Source organism: Zalophus californianus, chromosome 12, assembly GCF_009762305.2.
Source record: "Zalophus californianus isolate mZalCal1 chromosome 12, mZalCal1.pri.v2, whole genome shotgun sequence".
Classification (NCBI taxonomy): Eukaryota; Metazoa; Chordata; class Mammalia; order Carnivora; family Otariidae; genus Zalophus; species Zalophus californianus.
Genome location: NC_045606.1, coordinates 12,689,028 through 12,712,739, shown reverse-complemented (window position 1 = coordinate 12,712,739; position 23,712 = coordinate 12,689,028). Strand labels below are relative to the sequence as shown.

The 23,712-nt window shown below is 44.7% G+C and overlaps 1 protein-coding gene and 1 non-coding gene across 4 annotated transcripts in view; one reads left to right on the top strand and one right to left on the bottom strand.

The window, feature by feature from the left end:
- Nucleotides 1–23,712, top strand: part of SUGCT (succinyl-CoA:glutarate-CoA transferase) — an 806,341-nt gene that overhangs the window by 647,234 nt on the left and 135,395 nt on the right. The window lies entirely within an intron of this gene.
- Nucleotides 4,670–4,773, bottom strand: LOC113912076. Its single transcript, XR_003516699.1, has one exon. It is a non-coding gene; the product is annotated as a U6 spliceosomal RNA (small nuclear RNA).

The following is a 23,712-nucleotide window of genomic DNA, read 5'->3' as shown; positions in this document are numbered from 1 at the left end:
ATCAATATTGTCTCATGTAAGATAAAAGGTATATGAGTTTGTGGTAGACTCCAGAAAACTGATTAATTTACTTGAGTGACTTACTGAAATAAGACCCGAAGTTTTCTTCTGACAGCCAGATCATAATCAGAAGCCATGCTGTTTCCTGATGGTGAAATATCACAGCCATAGGGGTCTGGAAAGAGTCAGATCAGTATGATCCATAATTCTCCCCAGAAGGCAGGCCCAGTTTTCTGGTGAGAGTGGAATCAGAAAAATCATGTTAGATGTATTAAAATTTTAATGGAGCCAAACCAAGATAGCCTGCTATATCTACTCCATAATGGTAATGACTTTGTCAGTGGGCCCAGAAATATTAAAGTCCATTGGCTTACGATCCTATACCCAGGGGCACCTGGTTGGCTCCATCAGTTCAGCATCTGCCTTCAGCTCAGGTCATAATCCTAGGGTCCTGGGATCAAGCCCCTCCTTGGGCTCCCTGATCAGCGGGGAGTTGGCTTCTCCTTCTTCCTCTGCCCCTCCCCTGTTTCGTGCCCTCTCTCTCTCAACTAAATCAATAAAATCTTTTTAAAAAAATCCTACATCCATCTCCACACTAAGGCCACATTTGATATCAGGTTTGTGATATTCAAGTCAAGGGGTTATCTCCCTCTCTTAGACTCTGCTTGAAGGGATTCTCCTAAAACCTGTCATTATAATTCTCTTTTATCCAAACTTTTAACAGCTACATTCCTCTGTTCTAAGAAGAAGTAGCGTGTGGGTCGAAGAGGAGAAGAGGAATATAAAGAGAAGAAAATGTGTGCAAAATTTAAGACAGACCCAAAAATTTGTCAAATGTGCACCACGTAGCAAAGATGTTTATCCTCCTTTCTCATTTACTTCTTATAAAAATACTGTCTATTTCATGGATGAAAAAACAGAGGTTTATAAGGGTCTTGCTTATAGTCGGATAGCTAGGAGGTGACAGAACCAGAATTTGAACCTAGATCCCTCTGACATCAAAAATTATACTTGTTCTCACTACACCAACTCTGCCTCTCCTATGGCGGTCCCCTTTTAATGTTTTTTCTCCGTAAACCCTGTTGAGTGGCTCTTACATCTCAAGACAGGTGCTTAAGAGAGAAGGGTTAGGATACAGTGTGCTAAATGTGAGAGGATTATGAGAAATCAAAGAATGCAAAGAAGGTAACACTGTTGCCTTGCAAGGGGACACAGATGTTCATGTGGGCTAGGAAAACTGCAATGAAGTGTGGCATTTGTCTTCCCCTTAGAGGAGGGGTAGGAGTTTTTCGGGTTAACGGGACAAACAGTTGCAGGGGGCCAGTATAGGGAAAGAAGAAGGGATTCAAGGTCTCGAAAGAACAGCAACAGCAAATGTTGGAAAGCTTGAAGGTCCTGATTTTATGGGCTTCCATGGTACAGTCACTGAAAAGGCAGAAGGTGTCTTTGAACGTGTATTAAGAGGATGGGAGCCTTCACTGAGGGGAAACTGGATGAGAAAAATGGAGCCGTGAAATTTGTTAATGCTGTGGACACTTTCATTGACCCGAGAACAATTCAGAGAGGCTGGATGCCTGGCAGGGATGGTGGCAGAAGAGGGAGGGTCCCAGCAGAAAGACACGTGCAGATATGGCTCAGGCACCAACACTAATCTTCCTTTGAAAATCCTGCGAGAACTTCCTAGGCCTCTTTGTCTTCACCTAGAAGTCAACGGCAATTCACTCAGGCAGCAAAATTCTACCAATGACAGACCTGGTGGTGATGAGAGGTGCACATTCTTGGGAAGGCTGTTGGGAAAGAGGAAGGAGAAAGGCTTTCAAATATTCACGCTCTGTGCTAAGCGTTAAGAAAGTGCCCCGATTAAATTAAGGGCAGAAGAGTTTTGATAGTGATCATCTTGGTCATCACACCCCTGCACCCCCTTTTCTAAGTGCTTTGGGGAGAGGGAGTTGCGGATGCCCCCTAGAAGGTTATGGAGAGTTACTTCCTGGACTAGGAATTTTCCTAGTTTCTGCCCTAACAACTATTTTCTTTAGTAGGAAAGACCAACTCTTTCCTCTTCACAGTCATATTCCCAAATACATTATATAGTGGAGCTTGGGCTTTGGCCCGAGAACAGGTTATTTCAAGGACTGGCCCCACTACTTATGAGCTGTCTGTTCTTGAGCAAGTTAATTTACCTATCAAATCCTCACTTTCCCATCTGTGAGATGAGAATGATGGATAGTACTTGCTTCACACGGTCTGTGTGAGGATGCAATTAGATGAGGAGAGCCAGGATTGATGGAAGGCTTAAAATATTTCAGACACTCTTCTTTCAAAATGCTTTGCGAGCCTTCACTCATTTGACGTTTGATACGATGACCCTGTATGGCAGGTAACATTATTATGCCCACTTAACAGATGAGGAAGCTGAGGATCCAAGAGGTTAAATAAGTTTCCCGAAGCCACACAAGTATCAGACCTGGGATAAGACCCCAGAGCTTTGGGGGCGCCTGGGTGGCTCAGTCGTTAAGCGTCTGCCTTCGGCTCAGGTCATGATCCCAGAGTCCTGGGATCTAGCCCCGCATCAGGGTCCCTGCTCCGCGGGGAAGCCTGCTTCTCCCTCTCCCACTCCCCCTGTTGTGTTCCCTCTCTCGCCGTGTCTCTCTCTGTCAAATAAATAAGTAAAATCTTAAAAAAAAAAAAAAAAAAAAGACCCCAGAGCTTTGGACTGCAAAGGTCACACTGTTTGGCTACCATGTTATACTGACTCTCAATGAGTATAAAGTATTTGGGCACATGTTCTGGAAGATATGATCACAGAATAAAGATGAGCCAGCTTTTAGAGAGCCTGGCTTTGTACTCGAGCCCCAAGTCCAGCATACTCCTTAGTATTAGAATTTCGAAAACTTCATCTTACCTTGATGACCCCCCCTTTTTTTTTTTGACACTTTAACTGATAGTCACTTCCTCACAAATCCTAGTTGCTATATGCAGGTAAAATATTTACTCTTTCCGTGATCTGGAGGGATCTGAGGAGTGGTATACCTTTCCATTACTGTTTTAAAACAATTTCATTCCGACCTGTGGAAAATAGAAGTCGGCATATCAGGCCCTCACAAAAACTTTGCCCTGCTGTGTTTTCACCACGTTTTTTGAAAACATTCCCCCAGCTCAAACAAATAAAAGATGTCATTTTCCATGGTGTAACCAACACATACCTGGATGTTTCTTGGGGGTGCATATTCATATCAGTACCCGTCCATTCTGGTTTTATCAGCCGTTGTCCTCAAAAGCGATCTCCAGATGTTGTAAACATTAGAATCTTGAGTTTTGATGGGCTGCCATTTTTGTTTTCCATTTTGAAAATTTCTGTCAAAGGTCCCAAGTGTGAGTGAGGCAGATTACCTTTCGTCCAAAACCTACCAACTTATTTCCATGCTGAAAAAAGCTGACATGTAGCAAGCTCAGCAAGGATGTCAGGTTTGCCCTCACATATCTATCATGGTTTGCAAAGCATGTGAGCTGGCTCTTGGCAAAACCCTGAGGAGGGGAACTTCTCCAGCTGTACCTCTAGCCTGCCATCCCGCTCTTGAATTTGGCACTTAATGAATCGGTCTTTGGCTTGTTTGCATCTCAGAGTCAGGCTGGAATAAGCTTCATTCTCAATGTAGGGCTTTTCAGTTTTGTCTCTAGTATTTCCTTTGCAATAGAAATTTTATTAACATTCATAAATAAAGTTTTCCACATACTGTCATCTATCTCTCTTCCACCTAACTTATCCCAGATTTTCTGGGGATTGTCTGAAAATGATTCACATTGTTAGTGAACAATTTCCACATTGTTCTTCCTGGTCTCTAAACAGAACCCTGCCCTTGCTGAAGTCAATGAGAAAGACAGGAATTTGTCCTCTTTTGGTCTCGTTAAACAAACAAAACAAAGGAGCCATTAAACGATGTTTGCCATCCGTGGTGGTCAGATCTCTCCTCTTAGAAGGTTGTCACTGCTTAGGAAATGGTGCTGCACTTTCTAAGAGAAAATTAGCACCTTGCAATAAAAAAATTAAAAAAAAATAGCACCTTGCCTCAAGAAGTAGCAGGATGAATCTGGACCGCATGCCGAGAGCCATTTTGGGGGGATTAGATTGTCTGATGCCACTGGGTCACCTGGTCATTTAGTGGCTTTGGCTTGAAAATCAGATATATTTGTGCCGACCAGCCCTTTGCTTTCTGACATAAGCCTTGGTTTCAGGAAAGATGGAAGTCAGCATTGGGTGCAAGATGAATACGTATGAGGTATTACTGGGGGTGGGAAGGGGGGGGGAGGTGTGAAATTGCCACCTGCACTCAAATAGCCCATACAAAATTGCCCCCAGTTAAGAAAGACTGCATCAAGGGGATGATGAGACAGGCCTGGAGAGGTCAAGCAGCTTTCTTAAGGTCTCTCGGCTGGTAAACAGCAGAACTGGGACTACAGCGCTCTCCTGAGTACAAAGTGTTCGTCTCCTACCCGAAGCGAGGACTGCATGCAACCATCCTCTTCTCTCTTTTCTGTCTGAATCGTATGTCTCCTGGGCATTTGCTTAGTGTCCTGTACGCACACCTGCATGCACCCAGGTCCAGCAGATATCCGTTACTATTTCAAAGCACTCTTTATATATATATATATAGGGGGAGAGAGAGAGAGAGAGAGAGAGAGAACGCTCTCACATTTGCATGACATCCTTGCTCAGGGACCATGCTAATCTCTGAATTGTTCCGATGTTAGTATATGCACCGTGGAAGCAAGCACTGTTTCAAAGCACTCATAAAGTAACTTTGCACTGCTTCTTAGACACCATCAGATGGGAAAGGTGGAAAATGAAATTAACACTTGTGTCATTACAGTAGCTGTCCCTGAGCCAGTAGGTACATTTAAGTGGGGTATTGTGGTCACAAATATGAGTTCAAACTTGGAGTCCCCATTGCAGGCAACCCCTCATTTCCTAGCGGGGCTTGGCTTATCACTGCCCAGGCTCTATCTCTGGTTTGGCCTCATAGACCATCCCAGTCTCCAAGGGAGAAATTAAACAATGCAAAAAGGCTTCTTACCCATGCGCTGTTGTGAAACAGAAATGACACGTAGAGCCTGGACTAGCCAATTCCATCTTCTGTTTTCCTTCCCATCCTGTAGTCATTATCAAAACCTCCAAACTCCGGAGCTTCAGCCTCTTCTTGTCTGAAACAATTAAGCCTCCAGGAAGATGTGGGAATGCTAATAGATTTAATGTTGTGTTTCATTCACTCCTGACTGTTGACATCGACTCTTCATGCTCAGCAACATTTTCTTCATTACTTCATAAACACATGAATATTTATTACTGTGGGGGAAAACATGCTACTGTTCACAATGACTGCAGCTGAAAAAATGGTAATAAACATGAGCAATTAACAGGACTTGGGAGAGGAAGCCATTCAGGGATGGTAAACCAGGGTCTGTGGAATGTTACAACCAATGTCATCCGAAGACCAGCTAAAAATGTGAGAGACGTGCAAGAGGACGTTGTGTTGGCAGAAAATAACCAAGGGGAGTTTTAGATTATAGTGTGTAATTAGTGTGTAATTATCATTTGCATAAATATTCATACTAGCGTATTTTGTGGATCGTAGTAGCATGGATCCAAAACACACTCGGGCACACACACACACACACACACACACACACACACACAGCTAAATAGACTAAAAAAAAGTATATTTGTGTCCTCATCATTTAAGATCTGCCTCCACACTCATCTCCTTGGCTCAATCTTCCCTATTTCCCCTACAAAAAGCAGCTGTTTGTTCTCTCAGACCTGGACGACTCTCCTCTGTATATAAATCTATTACTCCTCTTGACTCCAGACCCCTCCAGACCCTCGGTTTAGCTGGTTATTTCTTCCACAATGCCTGGTGAATGCGTGTATGTAGTAGACAGTCAATACATGATGGCTGGGGGCGCCTGGGTGGCTCAGTCGGTTAGTCATCTGCTTTCAGCTCAGGTCATGATCCCAGGGTCCTGGGGTCGAGTCCCGCGTGAGGCCCCCTGCTCAGTGGGGAGCCTGCTTCTCCCTCTCCTCCCCATTCATGCTCTCTGTCACTATTTCTGTCTCTTTCTCTCTCAAATAAATAAATACAATCTTAAAAAAAAATACATGATGGCTTAATGAACAAAGATTGGTCAGGGGAAGAATTACACGGTTCGGGGTTCTTTAACTAACTGGTAACCTGAACCAGGCGCTGGCTGTGTTAGGCACTGAAGAACATCTCAGAGAAGGTTTGGCCTTTTCTTCCTGGTGGTCTGAGGTGATGGATGGGACCACCTGATTGCAGTAGATTGATTCAATTAGTCAGTCAGCCAGCACGTTCTTTCCTCAGTTCTCCCATGTGCCAGACATTTGCCAGACCTCTGAGGGCACAAGTAGAGACGTTAACAGGCATTACTCTGCGGTGTCATTAACCTTGTGCTTGATGTATGTTCAGGATTTTTAGAAAACAGAAGAAGGGATTCTTACTCAACCTGGCGGTCAGTCAAGACTTCCCAGGTCGTGTGAGCTGAGTCTTGAAGGGCAAGTGGGCGTTGCTGGGGTGGGCATTCGAGGCAAAGTTCAGCATGAGCAAGTTTTGGAGATGGACGGAGAGCCGTGACGGGGTGTGGCCAGTGGTTGGCATGGCTGGTGCAGGGGTGGCATTAGGGCCTAGGGGCCACTGGGGAGGGAAGGGCAGTGTCCATCGGAGGAGTCATGCAGGTTTAGGTGGCCTGAACTGAGGCTGTTCAAGGGGTCAGGGAAGAGGAGATGGCAGGGGCAAACCTTAGGGACTCAGAGTGTGAACTTCAGCGGCTGAGGCCAAGGGATGGGCTCACCCCTGACCCGATTCTCCGGAATCTTCAAGGACGGAGTGCAGATGCCTTAGCATGTGTCCATCTGTAAGTGGAGTGCAAGCTCAGGGCCGAGGGGTGCTCAGGATGCAGTCTCCTTCAGGGTTAGACCTCTCACATGGTCCCCATCAAAGAGGAAGTAGCAACGGCACTTGGTTATTTGTGTGGAAGGTCACAGGTGCTTTGAATTATACATATCAGGATGTCAACATCATCTTTTTAAGGAGCTTACTCTTTTTCTCTTGGACTTGTTCTTTGATTTCAAAGTCAACTCTGTCTAATTGGTTGCTAAGATTGTCCTTAGCATTCAGTTAGGGTTGAAACATTACATTTTACTATCCAAATAATTGGTGAGTTAAAAAATACTTCCAACAGTTTATGACTCATACTTTTCAGCTCATAGATGAGGAAAAACCAAAGGTGGGTGACTGTGAAGGCCTGTGATTTCGGTACAGGCTGAAGTTCCAGTGAGTTCTAAATGTGATTTCTGGCCTGTTAGGAAGGCCCTGACACTCCCAAGTCATTCCAGACTTGCTGGCTGTGCCTGAAATTAATTAGAGCCACATCCACTGGATTCAGGGATTACTTGCAGTGATATAAAGCATTTTAAGTTCCTATCAATCATACAGTTTATGTGTTTGAATGATCTGAGAGTATAGGTTTCGACTGGCAGGAGTCGAGGTTGAGAATAAGGGTTACAGGATGAAGGGCGACGCACAAGATTTCCCTGTTTTGCAATTTTATCAGATTGATTCAGTTTGGTTTAACTTGACAAATATTTATGCAAGATGGGGTGCAGTGCCGTATCCTCAGGCCATCAAAGATGGACCTCACATGCTCCTTGCCCTCGGTGAAGTTTCTGGCCTTGCGGGACACTAAGATGAGTAACAAGTAACGGAGATGAGCTTATCACGTGATAAGACCAGCTGCTAAAGGGGCGCAGAGGGTGGAGAGTGAGTAGGTATGTGTGTTCAGGTAAGAGAGGTCATGACTTGGGGAGATGGGGAACTCAGGCCACATGGTGCATTCACGGAGCAAGAAGGCTGCATTGACAACAGCTCAGCCAATACAGAAATGGGACCTTTGGCAGGTTATGCGGACCTCAGATTTGGCTTGCTCATCTGCAAATTAGGGATGACGAAGTTTCCCCTTCTCGCTCAGAGGTTTGTTATGAAGGTCAAACGAATTACCTAATGTTAAAGAACTTAAAATTCATCAAGGGTGTATTTCAGTATTTAATCGTTAGCAGAATCCGAATTGGAACCCAGGTTATTTGATTTAACCCCGGAGTCAGTAAGCCTTGGAGCCTTTCTGAAACTTTTTCTTTTTTTTCCTTTTCGTGGGACTTTGCTTCATCGGAGAACTCTTTGTGGTTGCTGTAGGCAGCTGCGTGTGTCTCTTGATTCCCAGAGGAGGGTGGAACAAGGACAAGGGAGATGATGACACTGGCAAGTGTGGGTGAAGAATTCTAAACGCTGTGAGTCAAATACAATTCCCGGGACTCTGAAGATGCGTGGAACCTCTCGAAAGACCGCCTTACACTCTGCGTTGTAAATTGCACAGTGCGCTCCGTGGGCCTGCTCTCACGTGGCCAGTCCCATCCTAGGACTGGAGACGCTGAGAACACTCAGGAGGACTTCTTAGGGGATGGGTCTTTCAGGCCCTGCCTTCATGGGGTCTGACATTGCAGGATTTAAGTGGTCATGAAATGAGGGACCTAAGCATTGACTCTATTCAGGGAATCCATCATGGGAATCCTCCCCGGTAAGGCTATGGTTTGAGCAACTTGGAAAGCTGATGGAAATAGGCCAATCAGGCTATCCGAGTGTTTCAAACAGTTTTCCATTTGTTCTGCTTCAGATCAGTTATTGATGATTTTTGTGGCGACTGAAAATTGACAGGTGTCAGGGAAGGCTCCATGATTTCCCCTTGTCCCAGAAATCACAGGAAAGAAACATATGTGTCGACTGTGTCGATGGTTTCATATCTAAGTTATGGCCCCTGTCCAACTAGATTCTTGTCCTGATTTCAAGCAGCAAGCGTTCGGATACCAAGGGCTCCTTTCTGAGCAGGTCCCACGTTTTGTTAGAGACCACTAGGAGGTGTGGGAGGCACAAACAGATTCCTGTTTAACTTCTTCAACCTCTCTATTGTGGGAACATGAGAAAACGAGATCTGACGACCTGCAACTACTCACTGAGGAGAAAAGAGCCACCACAGAAACAAACCCACACCTCACATCCCCTCTGAAAAGCTTCCTGCGGCAAAGCCAGCCCGAAGCTTACAAGCCGGGGTCGGGGCCGAGAGGGAAACTTCCCTCCCCCTCTTTGGGTTGGTTGGTAGTAGCCTGCTAAAACCCTGGCTCCTTTTATCATTCCTTCCTTTTATAGTTTCTTCAGGAAAGCCCCGGGCCTCTGAGGCTGCCTTCCACCCCCGTCGGAGATTTTAAATGTGAGGACAGGAAATGTTTGCTCGGCTTCGTCATTTTATGACACGGTTGCCCACTCCTCCTCCCACACACCCTCATTGGGTGCCTCCTGAAAAGTTCTGCCAACGTGAAGCCACTGTCTTTTAATGTGGCTTTGGCTGAACTTGTACTCTAGGAAGTGGGTGTGGCAGGGCACCCCTGTCTCCGCGAGGCCAGCCACTTCTGAGAGCTGAGCTCATCCACACAGGCACTGGGAGGCCCGAGGGCACCAGGCTGTCTCTGCAGGGCAGGTGGCCGCTCCTAAGACCAACGCTGTACTTTTGGCCATAACCACTACCTGCCTCTTGAAAGACGGGCGTCCCGAGAGACAGTGATCATACGCTGGTGATGGGCGTGGTATTTGCCAGATGATTATCTAGAAAATGACAGAATGTTTGGAAGGAAATATATATATATATATACATATATATATATATATATAGAGAGAGAGAGAGAGAGAGAGAGAGAGAGAGAGCAAGGAATGGGATTGTTCATAGCCCACAAGCCATTTGGCCACTGATGAGAGGTGAAGCTCAGCTCTCCTTTCTACCAAATTTTATCCCATGGGCTGCATTTGGTAGCTAGTGCATTTTCACTGTTGAGAATGTCTAGAGCAATTGTGAAAATGTAACGGGCTCTGCCATCCTGTTAAAACGCCACTAAGAAGTTCTGTGCAGTAGGTAAGTGGGGCCTCCCCTGCTACTTTTCAGTGGAGGAAACAGAGTTGGAGGAGTTTAGGTGCTGCCTGGAGCCAGACAGCAAATTAAGGGGAGACACGTTCTAAAACTTGAGCCTCAGGTGTGGAGTCTCTGGTGTGCCTCTGGGCCACCGTTAGGACCCTTCCCTGACCCAGGCTTGTCAAGGCCACGCACTAGAAACGCATAAGAGACTCAGATTAGTGGGAGACCCACCTGGGTTACATCATCACAGGATGTGATTCTCATTTTGTCGTCAGCCCTTCATGGAAACGCAGCCAAGCACTATCGTCCCAAAATAACCCTCAGCACCACCAGAAGCCTGAGCCTTCTGCAGGAGGCAGGGCAATGTGAAGGCAGTCAGGTCTCCCTCAGGTTGTCTAGGTGGCAGTAGAGAGAGAATTATCAATGACCAGATTTCTCTCGTGTCTTTACCATTTCTCTGGGCGGGCAGGCAGGCTGTAGAACAACTTTAGAAGAAATTTAAAATCCAGTTTCTAACCTGTGATTCTGTGGAGGTATTTTTCCTAATGTGAAAGCAGCTCGGCACTGTTTCAGATGAGGGAAATAATAGCGTGGAGAACACGCATTTTCATGTGACTTTTCTGTAAAAACATCAAAGTGAAGAAAACCCCGTTAAGTCATTACTCATTACCTCTACAAGCCACAAATTACCTTCTCAGCTTTTCAGGCTATGGGCATCTGTCTGCCTTTTCCTCCCCACCCCCCCCCCCCCCCCCCCCCCCCCGCCCCATGTGCTCAGCATTGCCGTCTGGAAGCTATGCTGTTGGTACGTTAGATTTATGTGTATTTTAAAGGCACTGAGTCTACCTCACATTAACCTTCTTTGCTTTCAGGGTCAACCTACTGTAAAGTGACTTTCCTTTCGTGCTAATCTGTCCACATGAGGACTCCATGTTTTCAGGGCTGGGAGAACTGTGGAACAAGGTGTTCTTATTAGTGCCCTGCAGGCACCCTTGTGGGATTTCCAGCCCCATAAAAGGTCACTGAAATGCCTTTTCCTGGCTAGTTTCTTATTCTGTGGGGCCCTCACCTATAAACCAGAGCTAAACATGGAATGTGTTACAGTCAAAAACCATGCCACTTTCAAGTCAGCCCACACGGTGTGCAAGAAGTATCTGGCTAGAGGCGATTTTTCTTTTGTATGCTTAACGAAGCCATTCTTCCATTCCTGCCCCCCCCCCTTTGTGATTCTAAGGAAAAACATCGAAGTAATATCTACATAGAGTATTGTAATGGGAGAAATATGCATTGTGTGTTGGGGGGGGTACTGGAGACAGACATAGAGAGACAGAGAATGAACGTGTATGCATCTCTGTGTCTCCCTGTCTTCTCCATGAGTGCTGGCTGTTGCCCAGGCCCAGATGTATGTATTGAACCCTCTTCTCTCCCCACCTTGCCCTATCTCTCTATAAATCCTCAAATGCCTTTGGAGATTGGAAGGATGGGAGGTGCTATCTTGCAGAGTAGATTTCTGGAAAAGTGATAAATTCCTTTCAGAATGTAGTGAAGGAGATCCAGTATAGTTTAATCACTTGCCCAAGATCACACTGGATAGTGATTTTATGAGAATTCCAATCTTAGCTCCCAGAGCTAATAGAGCAAATACCCTTTCTCTTCCTCAGGACCAGGGTAACAGATACTCAGGATCCAGGTGGTCAGTCATATACACAAAAGCTTCTCAAACAGAAACATGGACCAAGTCGGCCTTTTCAAGCATTGTTCCAGGTCAGGAGGCCAACAGGCTGACCAGTTGTTTTGAGTGGATACAGATAATGACAACATATTGTCCCCTGTGTTCTGTGAGCCTCCAATCTATCTGGGGAGACAGAGCTCTAAAGCCTCTTACAGAACACAGAAAGCAACACGTGCTCCCACATCGAGTGTGGTCTACCTCGTGCAGCAGTCGACTTGCCAAGATGAGACTTGCATGGTAAGTACTCCTATTTGGAACACTGACAAGAATCTGGAAGAAAAAAGTAAAGCCCATCAAGAGTCAATAAAGTTGTCCAAAAGCCCATGCTAGAAAAATGGGGAGCCCCATCGATCCTTATTGGGAATCTTAGCTTAGACATGGTGCTTCTAATGTGGGTCAGAGAGGTTCCCATCACTCTGGGAATGTCGAGGCTTTTGATTCAGAAGAACTGGTTTTGAGATTAGGTGTTACTACTTGCTGGCTGTGTGATCTTGGGCAGTCACTGACTTCTCTGAGTTACCATCACTTCACCTAACAGGGAGAGTCATATCTACCCAACAAGGACATCGAGGATTGACAGAGATATTGCATGGGAGAGCACAGATGACAACACTGGATACCAGCACAAGGGGCTCTCATGAACATTCCGTTACCTAGTTACCGTGGACTTGAAGCACCATTAGATGGGAGGCAGGATGAATAACCGCGGAGGAAGACATGTTGAAGAGAGCAAGGAATTCTCTTAGGTGACCACAAGCCGAAAGGGTTGCTTACCACAGATCATCAGCTGTCAGGATAAATGTCCAAGCCTGACTCAGCATGAGGATATCATTATATCAGGCCAATCTGTCCAGAGTTATCGAGAATGAGTTTATCCCAGCCAGTCCTGAATAGCTGAGAATCTGGCATCACAGAATGATTTATCTTTTTTTTTTTGTATTGAATTGTAACAATTATAAGAACAACAACTAGCTCAGCTAATACTGCACGTGTTGCTATACTCCAGATATTATTTGATTATTAACTCTTTTAATCCTTACACCAGCTCACTGAGGAAGGCACCATCCCTATCTCACAGATGGTAAAGCGAAGGTAACTCTCTCAAAGTCACATGCTATCAGGTGATAGAGGCATGATTTTCAATCCAAGGATTCTTGTTCTTTCAACCAGAGTTCACCCTTTTAACCAGGATATAAATGACACTAAATTAACTAAACCCTCAGTTGTCATATATGTGGAAAACATCTGAGTATCTGCCATTCAATTTTACGTTTTTGGACATTAGAAATTTTTCATTTATAGGTGGTTAAATGGATCAATTTTTAAAAATTGTATTCTTCCTTGGCCATGCCAAGTTCAGCTACTCAGTTTTACTATAGTCTATCTCTTTTATGATTATATTTACATTTTATTTTTACTTTTTATTTTGACATAATTATAGGTTCACAGGAAGTTGCAAAAATAGTAGAGAAGTCCTGTGTACCCTTCACCCAGTTTCCCCCAATGGTTATGTCTTACGTAATTATAATACACTATCAAAATCAAGAAATTAACAGTGGTGCAATGTGTGTGCCTCATTATAAGCCATTTTATCACATATGTAGATGCATGTAATGATCACTGCAATCAAGATCCAGCACTATTCTAGCACCATGAAGATCTTTACGCTTTCATTTTTATTCAAACTTTGTTGGTTCGTCTGGAATTTAGTTTGATGTTTGAGAAGTAAGGAAACTATCTTTTAATTTCCAATTTTCCCAGCACCATTTATTTTACAAATTATCATGTTGACACTGCTTAGAAATTTCCCTCTTTGGTTTCTGTACTACATGATTACAAAGCCCACATCCTCAGGCTTCAGAGCCATTGTTCCTTCCAGTTTGCCACATTATGTCCTAAAAATTGGGTCTTGGCAGCAGTGGGATTTGATTGTTATGCCATCAGAAACAACAGAGCTTGGGCCACTTAATTATACTGTTGGTGTGAAAGTAGGGCCTTTTTTTCCTTGGAATTTATCCCTGAGTCTCACTGGGACAGTGGGGAAGACTGTACCCATTGGTGGCTCCCTTCCAGGGCACTACCTCTCAGAAACTCAGAGGGGCCTGGGCATGAGATCAGAGTCACAAAACTCCAGGTCCCATCATTTTTCTTAATTTTCTTACTTTGTCTTCAGCCTTAGTCTCCTCATCTGAAAAATAAGGCAAATTATATCTATCTCAGAGGGCTGTGGTTTTTATGAGGATTAAATGAGGTAATACGTGTAAATGCACAGCCTAGGAAGGGATCAGCATAGTTGAGTATTTTTATGATCATTATTATTTCTAATAATATAATATATCCTTTATTCTATGGCACATATATTATCATTATTTATAGTAGTGTGTGCCTTCAATCACGAGGGTATTTCTTAGTTCCCTCTTGAAAAGTCAGTGTGATAGAGTCTTAGAATTGAGGAAATGTGGTCATTGTAAGATTTGAGTACAAAGTTGATGACCAATGTCTCAGTCTGTTGAGGCTGCTATAAAAAAAAAATACCATAAACTGGGTGGCTCATAAACAACAGAAATTAGTTTTTCACAGTTCTGGCAGCTAAGAAGTCCAAGATCAAGGTGACAACAGATTCAGTGTCTGGCGAGAGCCCACTTCTTGTTCACAGGCTGCCATCTTGTTGCTGTGTCCTCACAGGCCAGAAAGGGAGAGGAGCTCTCTGGGCCTCTTCTATAGAATGGGCATGAATCCCATTCATGAGGGCTCCACTTTCATGACATAATCACCTCCCAAAGGCCGCACCTCCAAATGCCATCACATTGGAGATTGGTTTTGACATATGAATTTGGCTAAGACACATTCAGTGTATAGCAATCGATAAGTGGGAACATCCTCTTTCCTTCATGAGTGCTATTCTCATGGCAGTGGCTTCTGTTCGCAATAATGTCCACTCAAGCTGCTTTCTAGAGACTGCTCTGGTGTAGGGACAACTATCCTTGCTCCCAAGACCGCCTCCAGTGGGTAGCTATCTCTAGGGACCTTGCTAAGTCTTAACCTAGAGAAAACCACAGCATCGCCAAGAGTCTACAAGATAGTTTTGTATGATAATTTTGTGTTCAGGAAGCAAGGCTGTGTAACTCAGCTGCCCCACCCCCCCTTCTTCGTCTTGTGGACATAGCCCCAAAGACCCTCACTTTGGGCAGAAGAACAGACCTCTTCCTTAAAGGAGTCATCACGAAGACTGTGGTCATCTTACAGCTCTGACATCGAGCACTGTCACCTCCACTTTGGAATACAAGAGCACTTCTGTGTTAACATGCTCCAGCAGCAGTCCTGGGTATAACATAATCGCCTGGGGTAGACTCAGGTTACGTAAACCCACATCTAACCCCAGGAAGCATCTGCCTTTAAATGAGGGGTATAGATCAGAAATCCCAGTGTAAGCTATGAAAATACAGAAACAGCTACTATTTTTTTTAAATAAGGAGGGGCAGTTTGGGGAAAAAGGAGAACACTTCTTTCCTTTCCTTTCTCCGCTTTGTCCTCATTTTGTTGTGCATGTCACGAGAACAATGCTGTGATTGCCATTTTCGAAAGAGGCGCTCCTACAGGAAATTGGGCTGCGAGGGAGGAAAAGTGTGCATTTTCCTGAAGGAAGTGCTTGTAGAAAGCCAGACCTGGGAAACAAATCATGGAGAAGGTATACATACACTTCTGGCCCTTTGTATTTTGAATGGTGAGATAGTACCTTCGGTCCCAAGGAGAGCAATTTCTTTTGGACATGATTCTTCAGGCACGTGAAAGATTCAGGTTTAATTTTAAAACCAGCACCTTCATTCTTCCCATTTTCCCTAAACCGCCTGACCACAGGCACATACCCTGCAGCCACCAACATCGGCAAACTTACAAATGGGAAAATTGAATTCCACTTAGAAAAGGGGTATTAGAAATCTCTGTGGATTGAAGCCTTAAATATTGTTTCAAAGTAAGCTCTGGTGGGGTTTTGTTCCTTTTGAAAGAATTGGCTTCCTATGTTAAAACTTGCTTGGGTTATAAATTGTAATTGAAATCTTTTTTCCATGCATTTAAAAACTTAGTGACAATAAAATTTTAGCAAAGAATAGATTTTATTGGAAGCAAAAAAATGAAGTAGAAATTTTTCGTTGTTAGCATAGATGATATCAAATGTCTTCTTTTATGGTATTGCTTAACAGCGTTATTTATACACTTCGAATAAAATGAAATGGAAAGAAAAATATTCCTTACCTTGTGGCTTTAGAGAACAGAACTTGTTCTCAGTAAAACTTCCCAGATCTGCACAGTACCATATAAAACAACAGGAAGCAAGGAGCTGTTTCACGAAATATAATAGTACTAGTGTCAAAGCGGGGATCCAGGATTGAAACACTTCCTTGGTACTCTGTGCGGTAATGATGTCTATACCTAAGGCAGTCTGCATGTTGGAGACTTAGTGCTTTCATAAATCCTTCCCATTCCAGGTTGTGATAAAGCCGAGAGGGAAGGAGAGTTGCATAGAGTATGCACATGTCCTGGGGCCCTTGGAGCTCTCGCTGGATTAAAGTCAATGAGTAGGGGTGCCTGGGGGGCTCAGTCAGTTAGGCGTCTGCCTTTGGCTCAGGTCATGATCTCGGGGTCCTGGGATCGAGCCCCATGTCGGGCTCCCTGCTCAGTGGGAAGTCTGCTTCTCCCTCTACCCTTCTCCCCTGCTCATGTTCTCTCTTTCTCTCTCTCTAATAAATAAAAAAATCTTTTTTTTAATTTCTTTTAAAGATTTTATTTATTTATTTGACAGAGAGAGACACAGCGAGAGAGGGAACACAAGCAGGGGGAGTGGGAGAGGGAGAAGCAGGCTTCTCGCGGAGCAGGGAGCCCGATGCGGGGCTCGATCCCAGGTCTCTGGGACCATGACCTGAGCCGAAGGCAGACGCTCAACGACTGAGCCACCCAGGTGCCCCTAATAAATAAAAAAAAAAATCTTAAAAAAAAAAAGCAATGAGTAGATACACAACTTTCCCAGGAAGCCCTTAATTAGCTTCATCTCATTCTTGCCTTGTGTCTGTGGCAGTGTCCTCTTACCTGTGGTATTGGATTCTCTTGCCCCACCTACAGTCTCTTCTCTATAAGGTTAGACTTTTAAAACATAAACCCAGTCATGCCACTGCCTGCCCCGAACCCCTGCGGGCTTCCCATCACGTCCTGTTGGCACTGTGACCTACCAGCCCTTCATGGTCACGGCCCGGGCTACCTTCTGAACTCATTTCCTGCCCCTGGCCCCCTCACTAACCGAACCCTCGTCCGGAGGCTTCATACTTGCTGTTCCTTCCATCTAGAACACTAGATATTCTCATGACTTCGCTCACTGCTCTGAAGCGTCTGCTCAAATACCCCCTCCTCAGTGAGCTCCATGCCCTCTCCCCATTATCACTCTCTCTCCCCTTCCTCTGCTTTAATTTTCTTCATAATATTTCTCACTCTTGGATATCAGATTACACATATTCATCTGTTTATTGCCTGTTTCCCTCATCGGGATGGAAGCTCCCTGAGGATAGAGACTTTGCTTGTAAAGTTTACTGTGGAAGCAAGCCCCAGGGCCTGGCACTTAGGGGCTCAACAAACATTTGTTGAATGAATTGTTTTAGGTTAGTGAACATCAATACCTTCCCCTCTTGGGACTTGTTGTCCTTTCTCTTCATATAATTGAACATAAAGAAAATTGTCTAATATTCACTACTAGGGATTGTCATGACCTATACATTTCAGAATTTGAATGATCAATAGACATCATCTAGCCCATCAATTTTCAACCTTTACTTTCGCCTTGCTGAAACACAGAGTAGAGTCTGATACACTTTGGAGAAGACTCCCGTGGGCATTCCTGTATTTGGGAACGCTTTTCCTCACCAAACAGTAACTATTCCCACCCATCATTGCTCTAAGAAAAGCTTTGCAGTCATTTCTTCAGATATGTCCCAACTACTAACAATGTCATAGTCTGGTTCTGTAGAAGGAGAATGTGAGAAAAGGATTTGGGTGCACTGATTTAATGAGGGAATAGCCTGTAGGAAAAACCTGGACGAGAGTGAGGAGAGCAAGATAGGGAAGGAGAAGGAGTCCCCAGGGATGCAGTGTTAGGTCAGGTCTAACCTTGGCTTGACGCACAAGGCCCACAGGGCAGCACTCTCCCTTCAAAGGTCTAAGCTTAACAACCTTATTCCAGTCAGTCATTGGGTCCCTGGGGCTGGGGTGGCGGGTGGGTGGCTTCCCAGGCATCTCTCCTTGTTCTGGCAGTCAAGGATGAGTCTGGAGAAGGCCACGGGAGTAAATCCTCAAAGCAACCCACGGTTGGGTGCACTAGTTGGTCAAGGGGTCTGCAAGGAGTGGCGCCAACAACCTCTACCACAGATGGCTTCTCAGCAGTGACTACTCCCCACAGGGGACAGTTCTCAAACTCAGTGTGCATCAGAATCACAAGGAGGGTTACTTGAAATCCTTATCGCTGGGCTCCAGTCCCGAATTCCTGACACAGGTCTGGGGTGGGGCCCAAAGATTTATCCTAACAAGTTCCCAGGTGGTGTTAATACTAGTCAGGGGTCGGGTGAATAATTCTGAAAATCAGCTTGTATCATATTAACGATTCCCTTAAAGTCACTCTCAGAGAAAATAAACACAAATCTTACTCCAAAAAGCACTGGAAGTAATAGAGGTCTTTATTGAAATTCTCTGGAAGAAGGGGTGGGGGTATGCCACGCCATACTCAGCAAACTTTCTAAGAGATAGATTTTAGATACTGTTCCTCTGTTCAAATTTTCATTCCTTACCGAAACTACCATCTCCCCCAGTGTTATAAAACATTCTCTGTGTGTTCGCTCTAAGATGGGCCAGTTCTTTCCCATTCCAGAAAGTGTTGTAGAATGCAGGACAGAAATACATGACTGCAAACATATCCTTCGGTTTGCGCTTATTTACACGGAAACAAGCTCTTTGTGCATTTTTATTCTACAGGTCTTAGGAACAAATTACTTAGGATCTACCTCCCAGCTGATGGGTAGATATGTCCCAGCCTCTGTTCTGTAGCTGATGAGTAAGGGGCCCTGAGGGGGTGAGGCCTTGAATGTTTTACCTCAGAGTCTTTCTCTTTGGCGGTTTTCTTCCACCCCGTTCTTCCTCCATCCTCAGTTTTCTAGATCTTGCTTAAAAAGGATAGTTTTAGGGGTTAGAGTGTCGTGTGTGTGTGTGTGTGTGTGTGTGTGTGTGTCTGTGTGTGTGTCTGTGTGTGTGTGTATGAGAGAGATTGAGAGAGATTTCTAAAATCATGCCTAAGGAAAAAGAGAAAAAAAAACACAAAAAACAAAAAACCTCTTTATGACATTAAAACCTAGTCCAGGAAAAAAAAAAGGTGCTAAAACTGGATAATTTTATTTGAGTGGACAGGTCTGCAAATCATCATCAGTTTATTGAAAGATCGGCCCGAATGTTATTGGAGGTTTTATTATCGTTTGATTATTTTTTTCCCTGGGAATCTTAATTTAAGAAAATTTCCTTTAAGAGTTTTAACTTGAACAGATGCCATCTAAAATAAACTCCAGGTTTGCCTGTTGTCTCTCTGTGTTTAGAGTGTGGAATGTGGCCCTGGAGATGTTAGAAGGGTTCTTGCCGGTAGAATGGGGTAAGGAAGGGAAAGGGGCATAATTTGTGGTTGCCCAAGTGGGCTGATGTTCACTTAGGTTAGAATCACTGTTTAACCAGGTTGGTGAAACTTCTAATTCGGAGATTAGAATCCCAAATACCTACTAGGGCCAGTCAGGGAACACTGGTAAGTGAGGGCCAGAGTGGGTAAGAAACGCTAATGGAGAGCCCTGTGGTGCCCCAAGAGGGTGACACGTTTCCTCTTCCAGGGGCAATGCAGACTCAGCTTCTGTCTTTAGAAGAGAAGCTGCACCAAGATTTTGTTGTGAAGTCTTCTAATGGAGCCATAGTGATTCCTCTTTTCCTACCCGGACCCCTCCCAAAGCTCGGTTTCCTCTGGAAACCCATCGCTCCTGTGGTCCCCCGCCTCCCGTGGAATCCTGGCTCGAACTCTCCGAGCCAACTCTCTTGAATACTGTTTTGTGAAGTCTTTGTTTGGACGTTTGAAGCCCTGTTAAAATGTCTGTGTGTCCCCAACTAGATGGTAAGCTTGTGAACTCTCCGAGCACCATGTCCGGTCTCACGTCCTTGTCTTCTTCCCTGGAGTGGCTCATCCCCTGACACACGTAGGTAGTGCCTGCTTCGAGTCCTTACTGGTTCCGTCCTGACCATGGCGCTGTGAGCGAGCCTGCCTCGAAAACGAGGACACTGAGGCCCAGCGAGCCCACCTGACCTGGCCCCCTGTCGTAAAGGGAGGAGCTACTCCTAGAAACTGCCTTGACTTCGCTGCACGTTACGTTACTGTCTTCACCAGTTGGGGCCGCCATGACAGAAATGCCATTGAGTGGGTGACTTGAACGGCAGACATGGATTTCTCATAGTCTCGGAGGGTGGAAGTCCAAGGTGAGGGTGCTGGCAACTCTGGTGTCTGGTGAGACCCACTTCAGGTCTGCAGAACCTTCCTCTCGTTATTAATCCTCACCTGTCAGAGGGCATTGAGGCAGGAGCTGTGCTCCTCTTCCAAAGGCACTAATCATTCAAGAGGGCTCCCCCGTCACAACCTCATTCCATCCCAAAGGTCCCACCTCCAAATACCATCACGTTGGTGGTTAGGATTTCAACCTATGAATCTTGGTGGGGTGGGTGGGGGGACACAGACATTCAACCCATCACAATTACATAGACTAGAGCTCCTTGCTTGGGACATTGCTATTTTCAACAATGAATCTGTGAGTATTCCAGTGATTTTTTATATTGATGGCCAGATTAAAATCATCTTATAATTCTTAGGATATGCTATTTGTTAAAGGGGGAATGGTAACAGAGAAGGAGGTTAGTGAGGTCTGATCAAAAATATAACCTATCTCCTTTTAGCCACAAGTAATTTTATAAGAACAGATCAGCTGTATTTTCTAGCCAAATGAAGCATATTGTGTTTCATCAGGCAGAGCTGGAAAGCAGGGTATATGTCACAGTATATGGTATAAGTAACTGATTTGCCCCTATAATTTGTTGGAGGATGTCGCACAAACCCTCCCACAGCACAATGCAGTGCGGAAGAGAAACTACTGATTGCCTCTGTAGAGAAAAAGAGTTTAAGATCATATAAAACTAGGTTTGAGTATGCAACCCTTACTTGTAAAGAAATACCCACCATAGAAAATGGAAGTATATTTGTTTCTTTTCTTATATTTATTAGAACTACAAGTTATAGGCTATCCTTGCAAAGAAGGACATTGGATCAAATGTTTCAACACTGAGCCTCTGACTGAGCCTCAGAGAAGGTTGGAGTCACTGAGCTGGAGAGGTGGGTCCCCTGTGGGGCCTTCGGCATAGGCAGGCCTCACCTCTCCCTAGAGTTAAACTTAGGGGCAGGTTTAAGAGGATGCTGACAATCCTTGTTCATTTTGAACCTTTGGATTTTCTTGCTGCTGGGTCTTGGGAAGATCCTGTAACTTTTGCAGTGAGCTGATAACAGAATTTTCCCACATCACTTTCAAATGCAAGATTCATCTCAAATGTAATTCATATGTCAGTTACAGTGGCATCACACAATGTCTGAACTTATTTTAAAATGAAAGCTCCTATTTCCCCTGCAGCCCAGGCCCACTTCAATTCAGAAGTCTGCAGTGGGGGGTCCCTGGGTGGCTCAGTCAGTTAAGCGTCTGCCTTCAGCTCAGGTCATGATCTCAGGGTCCTGGGATCGAGCCCCACATTGGGCTTCCTGCTCAGTGGGGAGTCTGCTTCTCCCTCCTCCCTGCTCCTGCTCATGCTCTCTTTCACTACCTCTCTCTCTCAAATAAATAAATAAAATCTTTAAAAAAAAGATGGGGGGCAGAGGGGGAGTTCACAGTTGGCTTCCTTTCCATTTTCTCATTTTTCTTCCTCCCCTACCCATGCTCCTCAGGCCCCGCTTCTGAACCCTGCTGGTAGGATAAACCTCTGGTCCTTTCTTTCCTTCTTTCGTTTTTAAGATTTTATTTATTTATTTGTCAGAGAGAGAGAGAGAGAGAGGGTGGGCGCGTGAGGGGGGAGGGGCAGAGGGAGAAGCAGACTCCCCACCGAGCAGGGAGCCCGATGCGGGGCTCGATCCCAGGACCCTGGGATCATGACCTGAGCCCAAGGCAGACGCTTAACCAACTGAGCCATCCAGGCGCCCCCCCGCCCCGTCCTTTCTTAGTTGTCTTCTTCAAGCTGTTCTTATTAAGCTGTGGGAGGGAGAATTCTTACATGGCCAAAGGGTGTTATTCTAATAAATGCTACCATGTTCCAACATTTCCATACGCACGAGGTGGATGTGGAGTGAAGGGTTACAAAACCAATTTTCTCCCCCTCCTTGCAAGCCCTACAAAGGTGGTCTAGAAACACAGCCCCCTGTTATTTTGTGTTTAACCTTCGGGCCTTTTGTGTTTAACCAAAACAGAGGTAACAATGATTCTACTTTAATATCTTGTAGCTCTTGTAAATCCTTTTCTGGACCTGGGCATCTAGCAGGGTCACTCAAAGTATTTGTCTGGGAAGTATTGGTGTGTGTAGAATTGTTTGAATTATTCTTTCAAACAATTATTCTTTCAGACTCCAGCCCCCACCTTCTCCAACCCCAGCCCCCACCCCCGTGCACCATGCTTTACACCTTCCCTCATATTCTCTTCCCTCTTTGAAAGGAGGCATTGCGACCACATCAGGGGATATCATTTGGTATCTAGCTTGCTTTTGTCACGCAGAAAACGATCCAAAGTTATTAGGAAATATTCTAAACTCCATGTCACTTTCCACGGTGATACTATTTAGCTAACCTTAATTATTGAAAACAAAACAAAACAGAAAACAAAAGAAACACAACTACTCACCCCCTCCCCCCCCCAAAAAGTCAAAAGATTTCCTGAGATTTGTCATATACTGAGTTAAGTGTCTCTAAAACTGAGAGCTACGGATTTTGCGGGAGTTTCTGCTTAATCTCCCAGTTTTGCCTGAAGCCATGAAGTCGACCTCAAAGCAGAGCCTCTCTCCAGCCCTTACTGCCAAAATGAAAACCATGTGCTTGTGTGGGGTTTCTTTGTTTTACTTTTTAAAGTTCTTCTCCATTATTTAATGAAACTATTTAGTAATGCACAGGTCTTAAGTAATAGGGTTCACATTGGCTGTTATCAATTAAGTCACATTAACACAAACACTTGTTCTCAGAAGCAAATTTAACTCGGGACATGTTTAAAGCCGACGGTAACACCCTGGAGGAGGCAAGAAACTCTTTGAATTTTTACAAGTCAGACTACACAGGACAGTACATAAAAATAGTATGTGTATGAAAGACTTAATCCTTGCACAGCCCCCATCCATCCTTTCCTCCTTTCAGGAAGACAGTTTATCCACCTGAGCTCCTGTCCAGGGTAGTGTTACTTCTGACCCTGGTTTAGTGGTAGAAAAATGTAATTCGCACTGGAGTTTCATCACATCCCAGAAATCAAGATGCAAATCACAGGTCTGTACACCGAGTGAGTTGTGAACATGTCTCCTCCTTCCACCTGTCTGGAAAAGAAGAATTGCAAGGGTATGACTTGGATGATGAAAATCACCCTTTTCATTCTACTGAAAAAGTATCTTAAAAAATAAATTCCTTTTGTTTCTTTGTTTTGAAAACAGACCAACCTAGTACAGATAGGTTATTCTCGAGTATCATTCTTATGCGGCAAACACAACAGAGGTGATGATGGGGGTGGGATGGAGATCTGTGCAATTGCAAACATTTGGTCTTCTTGAAGCCCCTTTCTCTTATTTCCTGGCATCGCCGTCTCCTGCCTTTTGAGAACCAGTGCCTTTGA